The following is a 26,733-nucleotide window of genomic DNA, read 5'->3' as shown; positions in this document are numbered from 1 at the left end:
CCAAACTCATGCTCGCAAACGTTGCAAGCAAGATCCACTTCTTAAAACAAAATCAGACCTTTTTCAAAATGTGATTCCTAGGAACCAACAGGGAACAGTATTTTATTAACCTGTTTATATTTAGATCCCATTCATCATGTTGTAAAAATAACTCATTACTTAAAACATATCTTCACACAGAGACAAGTGTAACATACAACATCATCTTATCAAAGCACATACCCATTTATATACATTCTAAAACGTATCACAGCAATGCGTGGTATAATGAACACAGTTCCACATTATTCACAATTCATTGTTTCTGTATCATGTGATTTTTGACACCTCTCAAGTTTGATATTTTGGGTTTTTCACACCCTATCTCCTCTCAGAGATAATACTAAACAGTGGATGAAACTGCAAAATTATTGTGTCAACACGGTGCGTTTCGGCCCCTCTGGCAGGAGTTAGACCGCATCCATCCTTGCCGAGGAGTCCATGCTGATGTGAAGAATTATGAAGCCACATGTGCCCTTTGCCAGAAGACTAGTCCCACTATTGTCCCTCCTGCCCTTGAGGAAAGAGGGGGGAACACAGACTACCTCCTACTCCTGCATTATGTGCGAGGAAACATACATTTCTTGTTCCCTAAACCAAACTCATGCCCGCAAACGTTGCAAGCAAGATCCACTTCTTAAAACAAAATCAGACCTTTTTCAAAATTTGATTCCTAGGAACCAACAGGGAACGGCCCCTCTGGCAGGAGATTGACCGCATCCATCCTTGGTCTTCTCATTTAGTAGTGCTGGGCCTTCATCAGGACGGGAAATTAGTAATATACCGGGCTACTATGATTTCTGGCCCACGTGATACTTTTCTTCTTTCTAAAATAATGAAAAATAAAATCTCAAAAAAGGGCCACAGTCTTTAGTTTATCAAACAGTTATAAACATGTACTCAGTTTCGTAGAGCATGTGGAAAAAATGGTTTCACAAGATACACACAGCACTCACCGTGATATGGTGAACAAGGCAGGGACAGGGAAGAGTCGCTCAGTTACTACAGATGACTTTTTGGCCTGTGAGATTTAATAAACACAGGATATCTACTAAGCCCAGATTTAACATACATATTTTGAGCTATACATACATGTTATATTCTGGAGCATACGTATATGTGCTTCATACCTGGGTAGCGTTTTCTTATTTATCGCCATGCAGGTGTGGTTAGTTCAAAATCGAATTTGGGTAGAGGGTTAATCCACTCAGGCCTTATTTAAAGGACCGGCTTCTTGGGGAGACTCGTGTTCTGGCCTGTGGGCAAACAGAGGGAAGGAGCTTGTTAGAGAAAACAAACGGAATATTTTCCGGGTTCATAGTAATTGCGCAACAGTATTAGGGCCTCATTCCGAGTATGGCGGTAAGGGATAGCGGCCACCGCTAACGAGAGCGGTGGCGGTAATCCCTTACCGCCATACTCCGAGTTCCCTTAGCGCCATGGTGCTTTTAACACCTGCTTTTAGCAGGCGTTAAATACCATGGCGCTAAGGGACCTTGATGTTAATTACGCCACCGTAATTTACGGTGGCGTAATTGACGCCTTCCCCACTCCCATTATGCCCTATGGGGCAAGAATGGGAATGGGGAAGGGTAAATGGGGATTGGGGAATTACCGCCCCGCCAACCTTGGAATGGGGCGGTAATTCCGCCAACCACCAAGGCGCTGCCGGTCCGGGTACGGCGTCAACCAAGGCGTTAATAGCGCCATTGGTTAGCGCCGTACTCGGAATGAGGCCCTTAGTGTTTGTCTACCACGGCATTGCACATTGTCCGTGTCATACGGTGTTGCATATCGAAATGCTACTGCGTGTGATTCAACAGCGGTCGCCTAGCTTGGTCTGCTGCACTTACTGATCTTCATGGGGATCCGGTTTCAAAAATGATTTCGGAAACGATCCGGACACTTCCTTGTAGGTCATCCATGCCTCTCCTGGTCTAGTCGTACTCGGAAAACCGCGTCGGCTGTTCGGAGGGCTTTTACTTCCATACACTAAGCCCACGTGATCGTTGGTCACGTGACTCTAGCTCATAGACATACGGCAGTACGTGGACGTTATTTGAAATGCAGCAAACGTGGGATTCAATGTTTAACTCTCATGCATAAATACATGATCGCGCTGTTTTATGATAGAATGTGAAAGTCAGCGTTTTGAAATTAATGTTAAAACGAGAGGGGGGTCTTATTGCTTGATTGATGAGAAAAGATGTTTCCGATTTTTATATATCCACCCTCTTTCCTCATTGGTTCCATAACCCAGCTGTAACACAGACCCCTTGTTAAAAGAAAAAGATTGGGTAAACCTGTTGTATAGGCCCCCCTGCCCCCTTAAAGCCATTACCAATTGTTGAGGTACCCTTCTCACGAATTGAGATGGACATAATAGTTCCCCTTGGGCCCTCAGAGTTAAGGAACAAATATGTTGTAGTTATTGTTAGGCAGAATCCAGTGCAGTTCCCTTAGGGAGCACTACACCAGATTAGGACTACAGGTGAGAGCAATAAATCCCCTTTGGTATCATTCTGTACCACAAAGATTTAGTTGGTAGCTGTGGCTGAGCTGTCAAACATATCTCAAGAGGGAGATGAGCAGTATTCAGGGTTTAGACAATAGGCCTACTGTACTATGGCACAGGAAAACACTGACCAAAGCTTTGTAGTTAAAAAGTAGATATACATTTATTTTATACACTTCTAAGTAGACACATATATCACAAGTACCAAGCAAGTTAAATTAAGTCAAGAGAAAAATATACACACTCCCTATATAAATTGTAGACCAAGTGAACCAGAGTGAAAACTGAGCAAAACAGCACAGTGACAACTACAAACAAGGGATCCTCTAACAATTTCTCACAAGGGCGGAAAAACAAAAGTTATCTAGGAATCGGTTCTTATACCCCCTAACAACACTTCCCATCAGTTGTGAACAAGTTCAGCCAGACAGTACATTCGTATAGGCAATACTTCAAATGAAAACTGAGCAAAATGGCAGTTCACAATGGTTATACAGTGGGAAGGAAAGGGTAGTTATAAGAAAGGGTTGCACCACACAGTTCAAAGGGAGAATCAATCTCGAGAAAGCAGATCTAACAAATGTGACCAGAGTCAGTGGGCCTGTGCCAGGGTTAGTGGTACAGGGCAAGGGCCCAGGAGCAAAATGTTCTCGTAGCTGAAGTCAAGTCTTTGGTTAACGATGTTGAAAAGGTGGATGCAGAAAGCGAAAGACAATGTTAAGAGAGAGGGGCGGCCAACCCAACAGGTAGGAAAAAGGATTTAAAACACCTTTAGCACTACCGCGAAGGAAGGGAGGCCTGGTGGAACAATGTACCTTAAACGTGAAAAAGTGGCTCCTACGGTGGCGGTTGTTCCTGGTAGTTCCTGCAGTTCGGGGGATCCAGCAGAGGAAGAGGGGCTCTCATCATGGAGGAAGGTTCCAGTCACTGCACCACCCAGGGATGAAACCAGCTGCGGTGCTGCCAACGAAGTTTAAAAGGTACGCTCCTTTTAATCGCGGTCCGGGTCGATAGCTGCTTGGCTATCTGATCTCCAAGTGTAGGGCACTGGCGATTCGACCAAGGCAGGTCCAGAGGAGCAATGGGCGAACTGGTTGTCCCCACCAGCTCAAGGGAAGAAAGCTCTTTCGATGAAGATCTCCTCTCGTCGTGTGGAAGAAAAGTGGTGAGACGATCCGGCAGGGCTTCACCGGTGGTGTAGATGCTGAAGATGTCTGTGGCTTCTCTCCCCTTTGGTTCCGTAGTTCCAGTAGCAACGTCTTGCTCTTCCAGTCCTCAGGACCCTGCTTTTATGCAGAAAGAGACCCATTCATACAGCCTAGCTGTCACTCACACAGTGGAGTGGTCTTCTTGGAGGGAGACCCTCCAGCCTATCAGGTTAGAGTGCGACCTCAGTTGCTGCGGCAACTCTGTCCAGGGGTCCCACTCGTCCTCCCACACAATGGACCCACCGCAGACTCAGTGGCGCCGGAGGAGGGCTTCTGGGCAGAAGCCCGCCAAACGGACGAACAAAGGATCCCCGACCTGGGTTAGGATCGTAGAGAAAGACACGAGAAGAACAAGTTACTCTCTTACCTGGTAACGATCTTTCGATGGGATGGTCCGACGACATATTCCATATCTATGACAGTAATCACCACAGCTGTGCTGCTTCGGAAAATCTTTCGGCATCTGCGTCCTGCGTCGATGACGTTGATACACTGCCCTCGAGGACCTTCTCCGACGGCCGACTTCACTGGATGTTATAAGTAGGATGCACGACACCCGTAGCCTCAGTTGTAGTTTTTTTCCAGAACGTGTGGCACCAGTCTTCTGCCAGTCTGACCACACAAAGTCTTGCGGAAACGTAATCTGCAATCGCATAAGAAATTCTGTAGCGGGGAAGGCAGGGAGGGAGCAATATGGAATACGTCGGACCATCCCATCGAAAGAACGTTACAAGGTAAGAGAGTAACTTGTTCTTTGAGGGGATTGGGTCCTCCGACGTATTCCATATCTATGACAGACTCCCAAAGCAGTACCAATGCAAGGAGGTGGGAAAAGAATTTAGAATACAGAAATTTAGAATGCACAATCAAATTGCAGAGTAAAGGACCGCCTTGCCAAAGGCCAGATCCTGCCCCCGGATAGAATCGAGGGAATAGTGACGTACACAAGTATGGACAGAAGCCCAGGTGGCTGCATCACAGATGTTACGAATAGGAACACCCCTCTGCAGGACAGTAGAGGCACCCATACCCCTGGTAGAATGGGTCCGTAAGCCTATCGGAGGGTCCTTACCCACCAAGCGGTAACATTCGGAAATTGCCAAGATGATCCATCGAGACAAAGTCTGCTTAGTAACAACTTGTCCCGAACACCTTCCAGCGTAACCAATAAAGAGTTGATCGTCCACTCTGACCCGGGACATGCGTGAAACGTAGAATCTCAAAGCTCTCCTAGGATCCAGCCTATGGAGCCTCTCCTCTTCCTTACCAGGATGTGGAGGAGGATAAAATGCCAGAAGAATAACTTTCTGGCTTAAATGAAATTCCGACACCACCTTCGGAAGAAAGGAAGGACGAACTCTAAGGACAACCCTGTCCTTATGAAACACAGTGAAGGGTGGCTTAACTGAAAGTGCCTGTAAATCACTCACTCTGCGAGCGGAAGTGACCGCAACTAAAACACAGTTTTAAGAGTTAACAGTCTCAAACGACAAGAATGCAAAGGCTTAAAAGGAGCACCCATTAGAAACTTGAGAACAAGGTTCAGATCCCAACCAGGCACCTGGAAAGGTGACGGAGGGAACACATTAGTGAGCACTTTCAGAAACTGAGAAATCAAAGGGATTTTAAAATAAGAACACTCCTCAGACGAGCGCTTAAATATAGACAGCGCCGCCAGGTAACCTTTAACGGTACCCACTTGCAGGCCCTTGTGGGCCAAAGAAAGCAAAAATGACAGAACAACAGGAATGTCACATGAAAAAGGATCCACATTCTGAACCCTGCACCAGTCGCAGAACTTCCTCCAACGGCAATGGTACAGGGACTTTGTTGCCGGACGTTCTGGCCGAAAGCAACACCTCCATCACATCTTCAGGGAGGTCCCAATCCTTATACCTCAACCTTTCAGAAGCCAAGCGTGAAGGTTGAGGGATCTGACCTCTGGATGGAGAACCTGACCCCCCTCCTGTGAGAGCAGATTGTCTCGGTAGGGAAGACGATGTGGAGGGCAGATGGACAAGTCCAGAAGGTCTGGGTACCACGTCCTCCGGGCCCATGCTGGAGCAATGAGGATCACCCGGGAACCGAACCTTCGTAACCTCCGCAGCACTTGCGAGATGACGGGGACTGGAGGAAACGGGTACAGCAGTGGGAATGACCACTCCACCACAAACGCGTCTCCCAAGGCTCCTCTTGGAGGAAATTCCCACGAGCAGAACCTTTCACACTTCCAGTTGAGACTGCAAGCGAAGAGATCCACTTGAGGGGTCCCCCAAAGGGCAATGATCTCCAGGAGAATCTCCTGAGCCAGCTCCCACTCGTGAGAGATCGTGCTCTGCCTGCTCAGAGCGTCCGCCGTCTCGTTTTTGTCTCCGGCCAGATGAACTGCTGAGATCGAAATTTCCTGCTGGATGGCCCAGAACCAGAGCTGCATCGCCTCCCTGCACAGAGGAAGTGACCCTGCCCCCCCCTTTTTGTTGAGGTAGTGCATGGCCACTGTGTTGTCCGTCAGAATCAGGACATTCTTTCCGTCGGCAGAAAAGCCTTCAGGGCAAGCTGTCACAGATTAGACAAATTTTATAAAGGATACAGCCGTGTAAAGGATACAGTCAGTATACACTTTCGGGGAGCCCTTCCGTTTTCGGGTATCTTGAACGTGCAGCGAACCAGATTCCTCCGGGACACCTTGCGCGTGATGCTAAACAAGACTTCCCCCCCCCAAGAGCGTAGCCTGTAGGGATTTAATAATAACTAACAGGCCAGGGGCTTGGGCGAAAAGGCAGGAGCAGCGACAACAGAGCTAAGGGAACAAACAAGAAAAAACAATGGTTTAAGAGAGCAACTAATTGTACCCAAATGTGCAGCGACCAGCCACCCACAATACCCTCTCTTACCTGCTTAGCTAGAGAGAAATCCCACAACCTATTGTGAGTCCAAAGCACTCTACGACAACCAGGTGGTGCAGGAAGAAGGTTCCAGTTGGTAGGAGTTAGCGTAGAGTTTCACCTAACCCGAACGGCACGAGGGCGCAGCTAATGTCCAAAGGCAATCCTTTATTCCATTCAGCAAAGCGTCCTTGAAGTGAAAGGTGAGTTCAGCAAAGCGTCCTTGAAGTGAAGGTGAGTTCAGCAAAGCGTCCTTGAAGTGAAGGTGAGCGATCCAATAGTGACCAGGAAAATCAGGAGAGCGTTCATATAGTCACGTCGATGCGTGGAAGAAGAAGGGGAATTAGGAAGTCCGTGAGGATAGTGTTCAGAGGGGACAAATGGAAGCTTTTATCTGGAAATTCAGTGGTGAGAAACAAATCCGAAAACGTCGCAACAAACAGGAGTAGGAGAGAGCAATCCGTTATACAAAGCCAGGAGTTCGACTGCCAAAGGGAAATCAGAAGGGGGTTTTGGCTTCAGAAATAGTAAGGGCTGAGACGTATAGAATAATCCTTTAAACACGAGCCGGGTCTAGGAGGTTCAAGAAACAGGATAACTTGAATCGGGCGCTTAAACTAACTGCTTAGTTTTAGGAGCACCTATTGCATGGACAAGCGTAGTTAAATACGATTCACTTTCCTAGGACGTGACACGCGTTGCCGGCGTGTCACGTGATCGTAAAAAGTGGGAATGCTGGGAAATGTAGTGCGGCGCGTCCCGCGGCTTGGATTTAGTCGCCAAGGCAACTTCCACATGGAAACGGACGGCCCTAGTCGTCCGTGTGCAGGAATGCGGGGCATGACAGTACCCCTCCGCAAAGAGCGGTTACCCCGGTTGGCACGTAATCTTTCCAAAAAAAAGGCACGCAAAAGCCGGGGAGCATGCACATTCGAGGCCGGCTCCCAAGTTCTATCTTCGGGGCCGTAACCTTTCCAGTCAATCAGATAAGATCGCACTCCGTGGCGCAGACGAGTGTCCAGTATAGCATGTACTTCGTATTCGTCTTCCCCCTGCACATTGATGGGAGCAGGAGCAACAGAAAGTCGAGTGCCAGGTACAAAGGGACGGAGGAGGGAAACATGGAAAACAGGGTGAATCCGCCAATGAGATGGAATGTCCAAACGGATTGCAACAGGATTGAGACAGTGCAGTACTTTATAGGGACCTACATAGCGAGGCAATAGTTTTCGCTTACCCCGAATGTTAAGATGCTTGGTCGAGAGCCAGGCACGATCACCCGGTGCATAGGAGGGGGCAGGTGAACGATGCTTATCCGCTTGTGTTTTTGTCCGGGACTGCGCAGCCAATAGATGAGACACAATCGAGTCGCGTATGGCAACCAATGTGTCTCTTGTAGATTTTGCAGCAGGGATCTGGTCCAGTGAAGGTAGGACATGTGGAAGAATCCTTGGGTGTACACCATACAATGCGTAAAACGGAGAACAACCTGTTGAAGAGTGCCGAGAGTTATTGTAAGCAAATTCCGCGGTTCCCAGAACGGACAACCAGTCGGTCTGATGTTGTAAGCACAGACAACGAAGGTACTGTTCCATGGTGCCATTGGTGCGTTCGGTTTGTCCGTCCGTTTGGGGGTGGTAGGATGACGAGAGCCGTGAATCTATGCCCAAGGAATGGGTAAGGGCTTTCCAGAACCGTGAGGTAAACTGGGTGCCCCGATCGGAAATCATGATTGTGGGAAGACCAAAAAAACGCACCACATGATCAAAGAATAGTTTAGCCAACGATGGAGCAGTAGGTTGTCCAGAACATGGTATAAACCGTGCCATTTTTGTGAAAACATCCACAACCACAAGTACAGTTGACATCCCCCTGACCGAAGGGAGTTCCACCACGAAATCGAGAGTGACCGTATGCCATGGATGTGGTGGGAGAGGCATTTTCATCAATAGACCGAAAGGTTTCCCAGGTTGTCTTTTGCATTGAATACACACCGCACACTTGGATACGTACGAATCAGAATCCTTCTTCATACCCGGCCACCAGCACCATCGGTGTAAAAGGTCATATGTCTTAAGCTGACCAGGGTGCGCAGCCAACGGGGTATCATGTGCCCATTCCAAGGCCTTCCGTCTGGTTTGGTCATCAGGTAAGTACAAAAGCCCGTGAACATAAGGAAGACCCGTAACAATATGGGCATCTAGGGTATTGAGAAAGGAAACATGATCTTTGGTCCACTGTCGTACTTGGTCAAGGAATGAGGTGGAGACCGAACAGACACATACTACAGAACCTGGGGGCAATATAGGTGACACCGAGGCCTGGGTGTTAAAATCAGTACCGACACGGGATAAGGCATCCGCCTTCCCATGTAGAAGGCCGGGGCGATAAGTAACTGTGAAATCGAAGAGTGTGAAGAACAAATGCCAACGTATTTGACGGGCATTGGTACATTTTGCATGCGAAAGAGCTTGAAGGTTCCGATGGTCAGAGTACACCGTGATGGTGTGTCGAGCACCCAGGAGATGGTGTCTCCACTCCTTGAAAGCCGCTCGAATTGCCAGAAACTCCCTCTCCATGACGGTGTAGTTGCGTTCAGCCGGAGATAGTTTTCGGGAGAAATAGGCCACCGGATGTAACCGCTGTGTAGCAGGGCAGATCTGAGACAAGATGGCCCCCACCGCTATCGCGGAGGCATCAGCCTCCACTATGAAAGGGAGAGAGGAGTTCGGGTGTTGTAGAACAGGAGCTGTAGTGAAGGCCTTTTTTAATGCCTCAAAGGCCGACTGGGCTTCGTTGTCCCAAACAAAGGGGACCTTGGGACTAGTGAGACGGGTAAGAGGTGCCACTATTTCAGAGAAGGAGGCGATAAAACGTCTGTAGAAGTTTGAAAAACCCAGAAAAGACTGGAGCGCTTTTACTGAGTCCGGAACCGGCCAGTCCATTACAGCCTTGACTTTGGAAGTACACATGAGCACCCCTTTTGCCGAAATCTGAAAACCTAAGAATTCGACTGAGGGGGCGTGGAACACACATTTCTCTAGTTTAGCATAGAGGGAGTGAGTCCGCAAACGCTGCAATACGGAGCGGACATGTTGGATGTGTTGAGCGAGTGAATCCGAGAATATCAGGATATCGTCTAAGTAGATCACCACATAACAATCCAGCATGTCTCCAAAGATGTCATTAACGAAGTGCTGAAAAGTGGCTGGGGCGTTACAAAGCCCAAAGGGCATGACACAGTACTCGTAGAGCCCAAACTTCGTTTTAAAAGCGGTTTTCCATTCATCACCGCTTCGCATTCTGACCAAATTATATGCCCCTCTGAGATCTAATTTGGTAAAAATGGTGGAAGATGTCATCTTATCAAGTAGTTCCGTTATGAGAGGTAGCGGGTACTGGTTCTTGATCGTTATTTTGTTCAAGGCCCTGTAATCTACGCAAGGACGCAGGTCCCCCTCCTTTTTTGGCACAAAGAATATGGGAGAGGCAGCAGGGGAACGGGAAGGTCGAATATGACCCAGACGCAATGCTTTATCCACATACCCTTTCAGATGTTCTTCTTCTTTGACGGTTAAGGAATAGACACGACCGTGAGGCACCACTGCCCCAGGTACCAAGTCAATGGGGCAGTCGTAACAACGGTGTGGGGGCAATATCTCTGATAGTCCTTTGTCAAAGATATCGGAAAATTCTTTGTATACCATCGGCAGTTCGGGTGTTGGATCCTTTAGCGTGGCATTAATGTAGGGGACATTAGACAACAATGCCAAACAAGGAGAAGCAGGCGACATATCCGGGTTTTGAGGACCATGTTGGATACAAAACACGGAAGAAAACTGCACCGTCCGTTGGACCCAGTCAATTACAGGGTTGTGAGTCCGAAGCCAGGGAAGACCAAGAATGATCCCAAATTGAGGGGCCGAAATAAGGTCAAACACTATATGTTCAGTGTGGCCTTCTTGGGTGGACATGCAAAGCGGGATTGTCTGTTTCGTTACCCATCCGGATATCAGACGAGAACCGTCTACAGCATGCACCTCCTCAGGTCTAGCTTTAGGGACTACCATTACACCATGGCATTGAGCTAACTGTATATCCATGTAGTTACCGTTAGCCCCCGAATCAATCATGACTGGTTTGGTGAAAGGCTCAACACCGGGAATCACAAAATACATTGCCAGATAGATGTGTGAGGAGGGAGGACATTGTTCCGAGCCATCCATTTGGTGACCCATCCTTAGGGCTCGGCTTAAGGACGAGTCTTGGCGTTTCCCGCCGTCTTGACAGGTCGCCTGGGGCAGACACGGATGAAGTGACCTGACTGGCCACAATAGAAACATAAATTATTAACCATACGCCGTTCACGTTCTGCTTTGGTTAATGGACCTCTGATAGCCCCTATTTGCATTGGTTCGACTTCTCCTGAAGTGGCAGAAGGGGGGCTTTCTGCCTTGGCTGAAAGACGAAGATCAGGGACACGCCGTTCGCCCCTTGTCTGCCGTAACCTAGCATCGACCTGTAAAACCAAGTCCACCAGTTCCGGAAAACCGGACGGTAGAGCCGGTACCACTGATAAAGCGTCTTTTAATTCTTCCGAAAGCCCCTTATAGAAGACGGCCGCTTTCTTTTGTTCGGGCCAGGTAGTTTCCGCTGCCAACTGATTAAAGCGGGCGAGGTAGGATATAAGGTCCGATTTGCCCTGGCTGATAGCAAGGAACTCGAGATCAGAAGTCTGTGCTTTGTAACGCATATCGAATACACTATTCATGGATTGAATAAGGGTATCGAAATCATATAAGGCTGGGTCGTTGGCTTCGAGCAACGGGTTAGCCCAAGCCGCTGCCGTACCTCCCAAATGGGAAAGAAGGAACGCCGCTTTAGTAACAGCGTCAGGAAATGCCAGCGGCCGACACAGAAAATGCAGACGGCACTGATTAATGAAGGTCCGATATGTTTTTGGATCTCCAAAAAAGCGTTCCGGAGGGGCCAAAGGGAAAGGTCCCGGAAGGACAATGGGGGCTGAAGCAGGAGATGGAACTTGGGGCGTAGGAGGGGCTGCTGCAATAGCATCACCAAACTCCTCATCGGGTGGTAGTGGCTGCACGAAACTCTGTAGCACATCCATGCGCTGATGGAGGGTCGCATGTGCTGATGCCATGTCGGTACGTAAAGCCGCAAAGGCTTGCAGCAAGGCAGCCATTTGATCGGCTCCGGTTTCCATGACCGACAGGCAAGAAAAAATAGGCTCCTAAATCTGTCACAGATTAGACAAATTTTATAAAGGATACAGCCGTGTAAAGGATACAGTCAGTATACACTTTCGGGGAGCCCTTCCGTTTTCGGGTATCTTGAACGTGCAGCGAACCAGATTCCTCCGGGACACCTTGCGCGTGATGCTAAACAAGACTTCCCCCCCCCCAAGAGCGTAGCCTGTAGGGATTTAATAATAACTAACAGGCCAGGGGCTTGGGCGAAAAGGCAGGAGCAGCGACAACAGAGCTAAGGGAACAAACAAGAAAAAACAATGGTTTAAGAGAGCAACTAATTGTACCCAAATGTGCAGCGACCAGCCACCCACAATACCCTCTCTTACCTGCTTAGCTAGAGAGAAATCCCACAACCTATTGTGAGTCCAAAGCACTCTACGACAACCAGGTGGTGCAGGAAGAAGGTTCCAGTTGGTAGGAGTTAGCGTAGAGTTTCACCTAACCCGAACGGCACGAGGGCGCAGCTAATGTCCAAAGGCAATCCTTTATTCCATTCAGCAAAGCGTCCTTGAAGTGAAAGGTGAGTTCAGCAAAGCGTCCTTGAAGTGAAGGTGAGTTCAGCAAAGCGTCCTTGAAGTGAAGGTGAGCGATCCAATAGTGACCAGGAAAATCAGGAGAGCGTTCATATAGTCACGTCGATGCGTGGAAGAAGAAGGGGAATTAGGAAGTCCGTGAGGATAGTGTTCAGAGGGGACAAATGGAAGCTTTTATCTGGAAATTCAGTGGTGAGAAGCAAATCCGAAAACGTCGCAACAAACAGGAGTAGGAGAGAGCAATCCGTTATACAAAGCCAGGAGTTCGACTGCCAAAGGGAAATCAGAAGGGGGTTTTGGCTTCAGAAATAGTAAGGGCTGAGACGTATAGAATAATCCTTTAAACACGAGCCGGGTCTAGGAGGTTCAGGAAACAGGATAACTTGAATCGGGCGCTTAAACTAACTGCTTAGTTTTAGGAGCACCTATTGCATGGACAAGCGTAGTTAAATACGATTCACTTTCCTAGGACGTGACACGCGTTGCCGGCGTGTCACGTGATCGTAAAAAGTGGGAATGCTGGGAAATGTAGTGCGGCGCGTCCCGCGGCTTGGATTTAGTCGCCAAGGCAACTTCCACATGGAAACGGACGGCCCTAGTCGTCCGTGTGCAGGAATGCGGGGCATGACACAAGCCTGACGACCCTCAGCTCCAACAGATTGATATGGAGTCTGGACTCTGACAGAGACCAACAACCGCTGACTGAGCTCCCCATCCCGTGAGGGATGCGTCCGTCACGATCGTCACCTCCGGCCAGGGTAGACAAAATGGAGCCCCCTTGATCAGATTGCCTTTGACGGCCCACCACAGAAGGTCCTGGGCGACTGAGGGCAGCACCTGATCGGGGTCCGACATCCTGCCAGAGGACTGAGACCACTGGAGCTTGAGTGCCCATTGCAAAGATCTCATCCGCAACCTGGCCTCTGGCACCAGGAGAATGCAGGATGCCATGAGGCCGAGCAACCTCAAGAACTCGAACGCAAGGAGACTCTGGGCATGTTGGAACTTGTGCACCATCTGCTGAATGTGATGAGCCCTCACCTGGGGAGGAAAAAACTGCCCCAGGGATGTGTCGAGCACTGCTTCGATGTACTGAAGCCTCTGAGTTGGCGACAAGTGGGACTTCTTTAAGTTGAGGGAGAAGCCCAGCCTGTGGAGGGAGTGGCAAGTGCTGGACAGATGATCCAGGACTTGCTCGGTAGAGCGCGCCCTGATCAACCAATCATCCAGGTAGGGGTAGACGTGAATCCCCCCTTTCCTGAGATACTCTGCCACCACCACCATGAGCTTGGTGAAAACCCTCGGGCGGAGGTCAATCCGAACGGCAGGACCCGAAACTGAAAGTGCGAGTCGCCAACCGCGAACCTCAGGTACTTCTTGTGCTTGGGATGATCGGCACATGAAAATAAGCGTCCTTGAGGTCAAGAGACATCAACCAGTCCTGAAATTGAAGGGCCTGGAGGACTTGAGAGAGAGTAACCATCTTGAACTTGTCCTTCCTGAGGAGTTTGTTCAAACCGCGCAAGTCCATGATGGGTCTCAATCCCCCGTCTTTCTTCGAAATCAAAAAATAAGGGGAATACCATCCTTTGTTCCTCTTCGCTAAAGACACCAGTTCTATGGTGTCTTTCTCCAGCAGGGATTGAATTTCCTGCGCAAGGAGTGGATCCGGACTCTTCAAAGAGAGATTCCCTGGTGGATTGTCGTGAGGCCTCTGCCGGAAAGGAAGACAGTAGCCGTGGGCTATGATCTCTAGAACCCACACATCTGAAGTAATTGCACGCCACTCTACAAGATGCTGCGCCAGCCTTCCCCCAACTGGCGAACCATGGGACATGGCCTCATGACTGAGCTGAAGCAGCTGCGGTGTTGCCTGAGGGCAAAGAAGCAACTGCCCGAGCGGCCTTGGCACCTCGAGTACCCTGCTTTCCACCTCTGGCACTCCTACGGTGTCCCCTTTGCCTGGCAGCTCTTCTCGCTTTACCAAAGGATGAGTAATAACGAAAGGAACCTCCCCTCCATTGCTGTTCCCTAGGACGAAAAGGTGGAGGTTGGTGAACTGCAGCACCTAACAACTTCGCTGGAGCTTTGGAGGTCTGCAACCTCTCAAGGCTCTCGTCAGCCTTGCTGCCAAAAAGATGTTCACCGTCAAAGGGCATGTTGAGGAGCCGGGCCTGCACATCAGGAGACAAACCCTGACTTCTGCAACCACACAAACCTGCGTATTAAAGGATAGTTCCGGGACTTTTTTTTTATTGTCCCTACGGGTCGGCCATGTGTTTGTAAGCATAAATCGGTAGATCGTAGGAAACTTTCCTATGGACCTTACCCGACTTTTCGCCCATTATCGCACTCGAAATCAGCCTCCATTTTGTGATAATCCTATCATTCCGCCGCATCGACCTGGCTCACCTGCCTTTGCGGCACTAAATCAAATCCCCCGCCCCTGAGCCTGACATCAGCAGACGCGTACTGCCCATTTCAAGCACGTCTCGTGTCAACAATCGCTGCGCCTCAGCTATTGACGTGTTGCCATGGAAATGGCAGGACGCCTCTTTCCCCAATAAGTATAAACAGACCGTTTCACAACATACAGCAGCAGATTTTCGATTCCATTCCTCTCTCTGTGTTACTTTGAGTATTCTGTGACTCGTTTCAGTGCTCTGGTCAGCTACCTTCGCCGCTTGTAGCCCGTGTGAACACCTGTACCATCTCTGTAAATTATTTTACTATCTTTACCGCACAATGGCCACAATAATGCGTATATGTACGAGCCCGAGTACACCGAGGAGGAACTACTGGAAAGGCAAGCACGCGAAAACGATGGGGATTCGGACGACAGTTGGGAGGACCAGTCAACGGATGAAGAGCCTGGACCATGTCGCATGGACGGCGTCTCCACCTGGTGCACGTGCAATCGGTGCGAGCTAATGCCAACTGAGGAGGAGAACTGCTGCTGCCGTGAAAATTCCGGGTGCTTGGCCTACATTTCGGAAAGCGAGCAAAGTCTGCAGGAAGGCGAGCAAAGTCCGCAATGCATCACCGAGCTGCCAGAGTTCAGGGAAGCCTGCCTCTCACGGACAGTGTTGAGGATGATGATGGTGCTTATGCACGAACTTCGTGGCACTGTTCGTCCGCGTAATCCGAGTAACGAGTAAGTATACTCTGTTTGTGATGTCAGTGATGCCACCACTATTTCATGGTCGTCTCCCACATATAAAATTACATTTACATATCATTCGAACGCATGTAAATTGGTTCCATATAGTGCATTTTCTAGATATAATTTTTTTCTAAGAAAAATGACATGTGTTACCTGAATCGACATTGATAAGAAAGTTTGGTCAGTTTAATACAGTTTGCATCTTTTTTTTTCACAGGTGGTACAGGCTGGTGGCCTATCGTTGCTTCACTTGGTGGCTTCACGGGAGGCTCGGACACCGCGTTCGGAGAGTAATACCTGCCTGTGCGGTACTTGCCATTAGACAACATTTCCCCAGTGACAGTGGACAATACCGCGGATTTTCCCTCGATGTGCTGCAACCTCAACTTTACAATGTGTAATGTTTATTATTTATGTTTAACTAAAATCTAAAATAAAGCCCAACATATATTTTAACAATGGTTGTTTTGATTTTTTAAATGAATCTAGTGTGTCTCCGTTGAATAGCCTTCCAGTGCCTTGTCTTGTCACACCACATGTCTCCGGCCAGCATCCTCCCTCACGCTGGCCGCACACCTTCAATCCACATAACCGTTGAACCCATATATGCAGCAGTCATACATATATTATTTTGTGGGTTGGCATCAAGCGTTGGCAATAAAAAGCTGTTGGATTTTATTGATACAAAACATGGTTATAGGTAAATAATAAATATGGTTGATCATAATAAATCCTCTTTTTGGGCACCGGGTACAGAGATGACCCCCATATATTCTCCTGGGAGGGTGAGGTATTTATAAACTCACCCCCCTGCCTTCCATGTAGTAGATCCTGCAGCCATCCTCTTACATTCAGTTAGATGGCCTCTCCTTGGTGAGGCCCTGCGGCAAACGGGTCTTGTCTGCACGACCACCGCCCCGATCCACCCCCCCGCCCTATCAAAGGCAGTTCGCACCGGGGTACTTGTGCTGGCAAGTGGAGCTGTCAGGGAGCGATAAAGGCCAAGAGGTGCCAAAGACCATGTACACTTCAAAGTGGTCTATAGAGCATGGGTTGTTGTTCCCATGTCTACCTCCAGACCCCGTGTCTCCTGCCAAGCATCCCCCCTCACGCTGGACGGCCCCCTGCAATCCACATAAGTGTGTCTCCATTCACGAGTCTTCCTGTGTCTTGTCTGCACGACCACCGCCCCAATCCACCCCCCGCCCTATCAAAGGCAGTTCGCACCGGGGTACTTGTGCTGGCAAGTGGAGCTGTCAGGGAGCGATATAGGCCAAGAGGTGCCAAAGACCATGTACACTTCAAAGTGGTCTATAGAGCATGGGTTGTTGTTCCCATGTCTACCTCCAGACCCCGTGTCTCCTGCCAAGCATCCCCCCTCACGCTGGACGGCCCCCTGCAGACCGCATAATGCCACGACATATACACGTCATTCATTCACAAACACACCCCTGTTTCGAATTCTTTATAACCCACTTCATATTTCTAATGAGAACTTCTTTGCGCTTTGCTAGTCAACCCGTGAAGGTGCTGGTTATCTGCTCTTCGTCTCTGTGAACTTCCGTGACCACTTTGAGCAAACTCGTCAGTTTGCAACCTGTGAACTGCTCCCTGTTCTACGACACGAAACTACTCTGATCCCTGCATCTAACTGTTTGTTCGTCAAGGTAAGTCCATGTACCATAATCATTTTGCGTCCAATTTTTTAATTTATATCTATTTGCTAGTAGTCATCAAATTGCATCCATGTTTTCTTTTCGTTCACGACAGTACATGCAAGGAACTAGTCACATGTTCTGAGTTTAGTCAAATTACTTTTTCTATTTTTTGAAAGTTATTGAAATACTTATCCGCATGCGAATAACGTGTATAGTTCCAAGAACCAAAACGGACCTTGCATTGAACCTTTTATGTGTCATTTAATGTTTTAACACATTGGTATTCATAGAGAATTGTTGATCTTTACTTTTCAGAACTTTCCATAATGCCTGCCTGTTCCATTGGCGGTTGCCCTTCGAAGACCCATAACAAATCTGAAGATACTATAATGCATGTTTTCCCTAAGACAATAGATCAGATAAGAGAATGGGTCCGATATTGCGGATATCCAGCCTCTGAGCTAGAAAGTAGAGTCCTTGAAGTCTTTGCGGACAAGAGGGGTGATCGATACCGCATCTGCAGCAGGCACTTTAGCCCAGACATGTACTCCACATCATTGCTAATAAAGAAGAAAACACCGCGAGCGAGGCGAAAATTGCTCTCAACCGCTATTCCCACTCTATTCGTCCACATCCCTCCACTGGTGAGTCAAGTTTACGTATTTGTCTCTCGGCCTTGCGGTAGTGTGTAGCATTAGCTAACAATAATTTCCCCATTTATGTATCCACTCAATATGAAGGCGGAAGATTCTCCATCCGTGTCGTTATTGCAGTCATCAGCCACTTCAAGCGCCTATCGGGTAATCTTACTTAGCTATTCTGACACTGACTTGTTTTAGGCATGTAAATCAATAGTTTTAATTGATCGTGTAATTATTTTACCTAATGGTACACCACAGTACTCGTCCTCTAGTCTTTGTTTTCAGTTATAATTATTGTTATCCAAAATAATGCAAGTACTGTCTTTCAGGGAGATGCTGAGGAGTCCAACGCATTGACGACAACCGTAGATGTCACTCAGATGCTCGAGGTACGTTTCCGGACAGTTCCATCGATGGAGATCATCAGATCTTGCATTCTTGTAGCGTGATTGTTACACACAATGTTTCTTTCGTTTTTAGCCATTGGTATGTCCTTCTGTCGTCGCCCTCCTATGTGTCTTCTTTTTTCAATATTGTGTTCATTACTAATGAAAGTCCTATGTTTCAGGGAGTCGATGGAGCATTAGTCCAAGAAGAAGGGGGAGCATGCAGTTACGGGTCGGCGCAACAGCTTGCAGAAGTGTGCACCGCAGTTACAGCGTCCCTTGATGTTCTTATGCATTTCGAGGTATGGATACTGACAGATCAATCATGCGAGATCAAATGACGTGATTACATCCGCTATACTTCCTTCTTTATTAACGCAAGTACTATGTTTCAGGGAGCTGACGGAGCTTCTTCAACAAGAACATCACCCCTAGTAGTTGATGCAGATCTCTGGGTGGTGACACTTCCAACGATGGAGCAAATCGAATCATATTTAGATATCCATTATTTATTTTAGACAACTGATCATTTGTGCAGGTCTATTTAGATGAGCCGTTGACGCCTGCAGAAAGTTTATGTTCTTTTAAACAAAATAGAAAACCATACTAATGCAATTACTGTGTTTCAGGGAGTTGCTGAAGCGTCATCTTCAATAATATCATCAATGGAAGTCTATGCGGAGCCCGAGGTATGGATCTTGACAGTTCAATCTAACTAGATCAACAATGCGTGAACTATTGTCGTTTGAATGTTCTACACAATGCGTTCATTCGTGTTTTGCTATTGAGATGTACGTATGGGTATTGGTCCCCAAGTACATTTTGTGTTTTCAATATTATTATACATACTAATGAAAGTTCTATGTTTCAGGGAGTCGATGGAGCCTCAGTGAGTGATGGATGTGCTTATCATGAAAATATAGTCGTTGCAGCGCGAGAGGAAGTGGAGACATGCACACACGAGTCGGAGCAACAGCGTCCAGATGTTGAAGTTCGAGGCAAGAAAGTTTCAAAGAAAAGAAAGCAAAAGAAGGTTAGTGTCCTGTTCACTATATTATGTTGTCTTTCACTGTCAATAGTTCAATACTGTAAGTTGTGTTTAAACTGAACATCCCTTTTCTAATCTGTCCTCTAGTTGCGAGTGGGTGTAAGAACTAGATCTACACAGACAGTGAAGCGAACGAGAGATGTTGCTTGTCAAACCTTTTGGCAGGGACTTGAGACTGGAGATGCATCGTGCCAATGGGAAGAATATGAAGTGATTGACAACGGAGCTATACCACCACCAGCCATTGATAGTGAATGTCCTCCTGGTAGTTTGGATGCAGTCGGAGATCAATTCACAGAATCCACACCCGCAAAAAATAAGAGCGCGCGAAAGTTGAAGACATTGTTTTTTTCTCCCATCTCCGGACAAGGAACAGATGTTGCAATGGAAGAGAATGAAGTGGACGACAATGAAACACCATCAATATCACTCAGCATAGCGGAAGACGATATCAGAGATTGTACCTTTCATGCGAGTGACATGTCCTCAACGTTACAGGCCGAACCAGCTGGGATGCAGAGTGACAGTATAAGGAAAGAGGCCAAATTCATTGTATTCGATAGCTGTTTGATGGATATTATTATGATGATGAAATGTGGGCATTGGGTTGGTGGGGAAGTATGTGGGGAGCCATTGATTAATGTGACTCGTGCAATTCGAGGCACTAACCTTAAAATACATGCCACCTGTACACAATATCATCCGTTCGCATGGTCTGCACAACCCATGCTGGGGCAACTGCCAGCAGGCAATCTACTTTGTGCAGCGGCCGCACTTTTTAGTGGTTCAAGTTTTAAAAAGTATTTCTTTCAGTTTGTGAGAATCCATTTCATTGCGAAAAATCAGTTCTACAAATACCAAACCGATTATCTATTTCCAGCCATCAGCGAAGCTTGGAGAATGGAAAAAATGTCAATGGAAAGTACATTCGCGGGCAAACGCTTCAGGCTAGCCGGTGATGGACAGTGCGACAGCCCAGGATTTTCAGCCAAGTACTGCACCTACCACTTTCAGGACATGGAAAGTAAGAAAATTGTGAGTTCGGTGGTCGTGCAGGTGTCACAAAGTACATCCTCAGTGGCCATGGAGAAAGTTGGCTTTGTAGCATCATTGCAAGAACTACAATCGCGGGGAATGGTGATCGACCTGATAGCCACGGACAGACACGTTTCAATTGCCAAGACAATGAGAGAAGAGTACAAAAATATAAATCACCAATTTGACGTATGGCATCTTGCAAAAACAATCAATAAAAAATTGTCGGCTGCAGGAAAAAAAAAAGATATGCAAGGTATTTCACAGTGGTCCAAGTCAATCAGCAACCATCTTTGGTGGAGCTCAAAAACATGTGAAGGGTCGTTGGAAATTCTACTGGAAAAATGGCGGTCAGTAATGTTGCACTGTAGCAACGTACATCGATGGTCGACAAATGAGCATTTCCACAAATGTGAACATGGCCATTTGTCCACAGAGGAGGCACGGAAGAAGAAGTGGTTGATTCCTTCATCACCCACTCACAAGGCCATTGAAAAGATTGTATTTGATAAAACTATAACAAGAGATTTGAGGGGACTCACGGAATTCTGCCACACAGGAGATTTGGAGGTGTTCCACAATATGTGCCTAAAGTACAGGCCCAAAAGATTGCATTTTGGCATGGAAGGCATGATAAATCGGACTCTTCTAGCGGTCTTGGCACATAACCATAATGTTGGCCGTCAACAAAGTAGGACGACCGGAACTTTAGGGACGCTTCGCTACAATAAGGCCTTCACTAAAAGAAGTAAACAATGGGTGATCAAACCAGTGTTTGAGGATATGCAATATGAGTTTATTGAGAGACTTATCGTAGATGTCCTCGATAGGCACATACATGGAGTGGTGAACGAACCTATGCAGGGGACAACTGTATTGCCACCCAACATTGCCTCTGTTCCATGTCCACCTAAAGCAGAGCTCATTGAGAAATACACATCACGGTTTAAATGATTGTAATTTGATTGTCTGTTCTCTCGAGTCTCCTCATGTTGCAGGCCCATTGCAATTAAACCAAACAGTAATATAAATCATTTTTACAAAAATTATAGAATGTTTCCGTATTACAAACACATGGCCGACCCATAGGGACAATAAAAAAAAAGGCACGCAGACAAGATGCCCTTACACTAACTGCAGCTAACTAGAAATGTGTGCTCGCTCAAAGTGAAGGTCAGCTGCTTTGATGTTTTGCTCGGGTGGCGGAACGGCCCACGACCCAATATAAGGTTCTATTGTGATTTGACCTTGACAGGCCGGGACCATCCTGAAAGACTAAGAAAAGATAATGAATAAAATTTCAGAAACGAAACGATGAGCCACGTTCATTAGAAGAAGTAACGTCGGCAAAGAAGGAGTGGTGTTTCGGGTCTGCCCTACACAGAGACACAATGGAAAATGCAAATATAATGTAAGTAACTTTTGATGAGTTTATACCGCAATTTCATTACTATACAGTGGCTTTAAAGACGGGTTCAGTTGTACTTGTTCGTTCTATGTGGCATATTGTTTTCTACCGCGCACTATCTTGAGGAGAAACATCTGCTTTTACTGAAGCACCTCAAAACCTTCCTCTTTGCTTCTGCTTTCTCTCTCCCTCTCCCCTGCTACAACTGGTCCACTGTCTGCGACCTCGGTCCTGGGCCCTTCCACTCTCCACCTGCACTGCCTCCCTGTCAACCCCTGCACTGGGGGACTGTCTCAGTATCCTACAGCCCCCCCTTCCCAGCACTTGTTCTGCACTTACCTTGCACTTGCCACCAGCTGGCCCTATTTATTTATTATTTTATGCTACTTACCTTGTACTCCACTCCCCCCCCCCCTCCCTGCCTCGCCACGCCTTTAAACACTTGTGTACACCCAGTAGCGCTGTCCTCGCTATGATTTTAATAAGGATCTGATGGTGAGACTAATTTCATTTTTTATGTTTTTAGGTACATCATTCACTACTGTCTGTGTCACGAGTACCAGACACCGGCGGACGGCTTCTACAGCCGCCAGTTGCTTCTCCGCGTGAACAACGTTACCACCCTGACCATTTTATGGGACGATCGCCAAGTACAAGTATGCCCTTACGCGGTACTAACGGTTAGATGCAACATACCTACCGTTGTGGTGGCCTAGTGCCTCGTTGTTGGAACAGCCATGCGATTATCAGTGCGACCGAAGAGCTTATTTTTATCGTAAACCAACACCCTGTGTACTGCACACGAACATCGCTTCCCTCAAGACGAACTAATTTGGATCGAGAGCAAAGAAAAATGCAAATCGCTGAATATTCTCTAAACATTTGATGTCCAATAAACGTACTTTGCCAAATGTACAATCTTGCCGTTTGCTTTTAAACCACGGTTTCACATTCCGAATTGTGGTGCTGTATTGTGAGATGCTCTAAGACCCTGTGTACAGCAAAGGACCATCGCGTTCCTCAATACGAACTTTTTGGAACATGAGCAAATAAAAATGCAAATCGCTGAATATTCTCTAAACATTTGATGTCAAATAAATGTACTTTACCACATTTACAATCTTGCGGTTTGATTTCAAAGTACAGTTTCATATTCCGAATTGTGGTGCGCTGTATTGTGAGCTGATCTGTGTTGATTTCCGGGGTCTGTGTGGAGTCGCGTAGAAGACGCCTGGGCGCGTTTGCCTACGCAGCTCAGTCACGTCACGGATAGAGGCGGGGAATATGAATGTTTTGATAAAGTCTGTTTCAGGGGCGGGGGATTTGATTTAGTGCCGCAAAGGCAGGTGAGCCAGGTCGATGCGGCGGAATGATAGGATTATCACAAAATGGAGGCTGATTTCGAGTGCGATAATGGGCGAAAAGTCGGGTAAGGTCCATAGGAAAGTTTCCTACGATCTACCGATTTATGCTTACAAACACATGGCCGACCCGTAGGGACAATAAAAAAAAAGTCCCGGAACTATCCTTTAAGGTGCTCGCCGCCATGGAATGGCTGACGCAATCTGCCATGTCCAAACCCGACTGAACGGCCTCACACATGATATGATATGAAATGATATGATATGATATGGCATTTGTAACGCGCCTATACACAAGCGTTTCAAGTGTTTCAAGGCACGACGAGGCAGGGAGGGGGAAACGGGGGAAGACAGACAACAATCCTACTAGGCCATGTGTCATTCAGATCGCGCAAGTGCAGGGGAATGGGGAAGGGAGAAAGTGCAAGGGGAGGGGGGAAGTGCAGTACAAGGTAAGTATATATAAATAAAATGAATAGGGCCAGCTGGTGGCAAGTGCAAGGTAAGTGTAGAGAAGTGCTGGGAACGGGGGCTGTAGGGATACAGAGACAGTCCCACAGTGCAGGGGTTGCCAGCGAGGCAGTGCAAGTGCAGAGTGGCTGGGCCCAGGACCGAGGTCGGCGAGAGTGGCCCAGTTGCAGATTCGGTGCAGATTCAGCGAAGAATTAGCAGGGGAGAGGGAGAGAGAAAGCAGAAGCAAAGAGGAAAGTTTTGAGGTGCTTCCGGAACCATAGATGGTTCTCCTCAAGTTTCAGGGAGGCAGGAAGGCTGTTCCAGAGGGAGGCCCCTGCCGCGGAGAGAGATCTACCCCCAGCTCATTTTTTCGAGAAGCGGCTGACCCTGAGGGAGTTGGAGACGGATGAGCGAAGGGCTCGGGAAGGAAGATATTTAGGAAGAGAGAGTTGAAGGTATTTAGGCCCCAGGCCCCAGAAGGCCTTGTGGACAATGCAGAGGGTTTTGAACTTTATCCTCGCAGCCACTGGGAGCCAGTGTAGAGACTTCAGTCCTGGAGAGATACGGTCCCTGGGTTTAAGGCCAAGGACAAGTGTCGCAGTTCTGTTCTGGATGAAGCAAGGATGGTCCAGCATCCTTGCCATCCTGGACCATAGCAAGAAAACTATCCCGTTCGTCCCCTTCGGGAATATGTTCAGCCGCTAAGGAAACACAGTTCCACAGAGTGTGCGTGAAAAGTGACAAGGCACATACAGAGTTGGCCGCCTGAAGAGCCATACCCCCCGAAGAAAACACTTTCTTCACCCAACCATCAAAACCCTTGTTGTCCCTATCAGGAGGGATGGTAGGATACGACGCCTGCTTTGCTGGGGCTGTAGCCACCTGCACCACCAAACTCTCCGGAGTGGGGTGCTTGGTCAAGTAGCAGGGGTCGCTACTGGCTGGGTGGTATTTTCGTGGCAAAGACATGCCCACTGTCGGGAGACTCTCCGGAGCAGTCCAAACCGCCGCCACCCTCCTCTGTAGAGCCATATGGAACGGCAGCACCGGGTCAGTTGGTGGACCTTGGTCGAGGATACCCGTGAGGTCATCCTGAAGAAAATCCCCTGGGGGAGCAGACCACCCCAAGTACTCGGTGACCCTAGACATAAGGCGCCGGTACGAGGAGTCGGCATGGGTGGAGAGGTGTCCAGATCACTGGCGTCGTGCAGGGACTGACGCAGATCCTCAGTCTGGCTATGTCCTGAGAGAATCTCATCTGGTACCGTATCAGGAACCATGCCATCATCAGAGCCCTCATCCACCTCCGAAATGTACTCAAGATAGCAGAAATTGGGCACAGAATGGGGAACAAAGCCATGCTTGACCTTGGCCAGAGCCTTTCGAGTGAAACGGCGTTGACGCCTAGTGAATCGGTGTCGATGCCGAACACGGCGCCGACAGCATCAACGGCATCAACACAGGTCTCGAGGGCGGAGCCCCAAGCGTGTCCCTCAACATCCTGGGCGCCGATGGTGTCGACAACTTCCTCGGAGGCAGAGCCTTGAGAGAGTTCCTCGACGACCTCGGCGCCACAGGCGTCGGCGTCTTCCTCAAAGGCATCACAGGCTCACACGGTCTCGAGCGCGTCGAGGACCGGGACCTGGAACGGGCATGACTAGAACGATTCCCCTTGTCCGAGCGGGACTTCCTACGACGATGTGGAGAGTCGCCCCTCGAATCTTCCGTCGAAAGCCCCGTGGACCTCGACTTCCGGGGCTTGGACACTTTACCTACCAACAGTTTCTTCTTGCGCTCCCGCAAGGCTTTGGACGTAAGCGACTGGCAGTCGACACAATCATCCGTGTCATGGCCTCCCCGAGGCACCAGAGGCAGGCGTCGTGCAAGTCCGTCACTGACATCTTGGACCCGCAGTCCCCGCACTTCTTAAAGCCCGGACGCGGGGTGGAAGAAGAGGTAGACATCTTGAAGACTTAACCTTCACAAACGAACAGGTTCGAAGAACCGAAAGAACAGAACATCCAAAGAGTCGAGGTGCGCCGAGATCTCAGAAGCGAACACGTTCGCGGAAAAAACGGAACTGAGGCTACGGGCGTCATGCGTCCTACTTATAACATCCATTGACGTCGGCCGTCGGAGGAGGTGCTCGAGGGTGGCGTATTGACGTCATCGACGCAGGTCGCAGACGCTGAAAGATTTTCCGAAGCAGCACAGCTGTGGTGATTACTGTCATAGATATGGAATACATCGTCGGACCATCCCATCGAAAGAACGTTACCAGGTAAGAAGTTATATTAAAGTTCTGGCAAATAAAACCTACCGGAGCAAAGTTAATATTAAAATGCACCAGCGGTATGTTAGAGGCTGTCAGAAAAGGTGGTAGCCTTGAACAATGGGAAAACCCCATACACAAATATTCGCGGTTGAATATTTACAGTAGTAACAACTGCCACCAGCCAGAAACTTTAGAGTGCGGGACTTTAAGGTACCCCCTCGAAAATGAACATGGGGGAAAAACTATTAACCCCTTCCAGTACTTCCATAGTAAAATGGTTTGTACTAGTTAAGTTCATAAAAATCGACTAGTAAAGTCAATGGGGACTTTCATGCCTTGGGAGACAATAGTTGGTCCCAGGGTATGGTGTCTATGTTTGGGGGTCGCTACGACACCCCTGTGTCACTGCACTGAGGGTGCTGTGTAACACATGTGAATAAAGGTGCTTCATATGGGGGAGAGAAAATCCCATAGGCATTAAACACAAAAATAGCCTAGAACACACATAGCAGAAATGCCTAAGAGTGGGAAAAAGAGCCTCACTCTTAGCAGGTAAAAAGAAACAAACCCTTCAAATCCAGCAAAGCTGCTGGGGGACTCTATAGGTAAGGGAAATTAGCCATAGTATGAGAATTCTCCCTAACACTTATATTCGATTGTGCGACTATGGGACAGAAAGTCCTAGTTTTATTTGCAACTTCCGAACAGAAAATGCTTTCAAAGTGGTTTGATCCATAAGAGGTATTGGAAAGAAAAGGGCCATGTAATTATCTCATCTCAAAGCCTGATCAAAAATTAAAAACACACATCTACCACATAAGTCTCCCTAAGGAGGGGAGAGTATATCCAATAGAA

The 26,733-nt window shown here is 48.0% G+C and overlaps 1 long non-coding RNA gene across 1 annotated transcript; it reads right to left on the bottom strand.

The window, feature by feature from the left end:
- Positions 1–226: 226 nt before the first annotated feature.
- On the bottom strand, positions 227–2,005 carry LOC138567353 (uncharacterized). The gene is made up of 4 exons (XR_011302181.1): positions 1,893–2,005; positions 1,170–1,295; positions 996–1,060; positions 227–866 (listed from the first exon to the last, which is right to left on the bottom strand). It is a non-coding gene; the product is annotated as an uncharacterized lncRNA (long non-coding RNA).
- Positions 2,006–26,733: the final 24,728 nt, after the last annotated feature.

This window comes from Ambystoma mexicanum, chromosome 1p (assembly GCF_040938575.1).
Source record: "Ambystoma mexicanum isolate Mex_15411 chromosome 1p, UKY_AmexF1_1, whole genome shotgun sequence".
NCBI classification, from domain to species: Eukaryota; Metazoa; Chordata; class Amphibia; order Caudata; family Ambystomatidae; genus Ambystoma; species Ambystoma mexicanum.
Note: the sequence above shows the minus strand (reverse complement) of the source record. Positions and strands in the feature narration are given on the sequence as shown.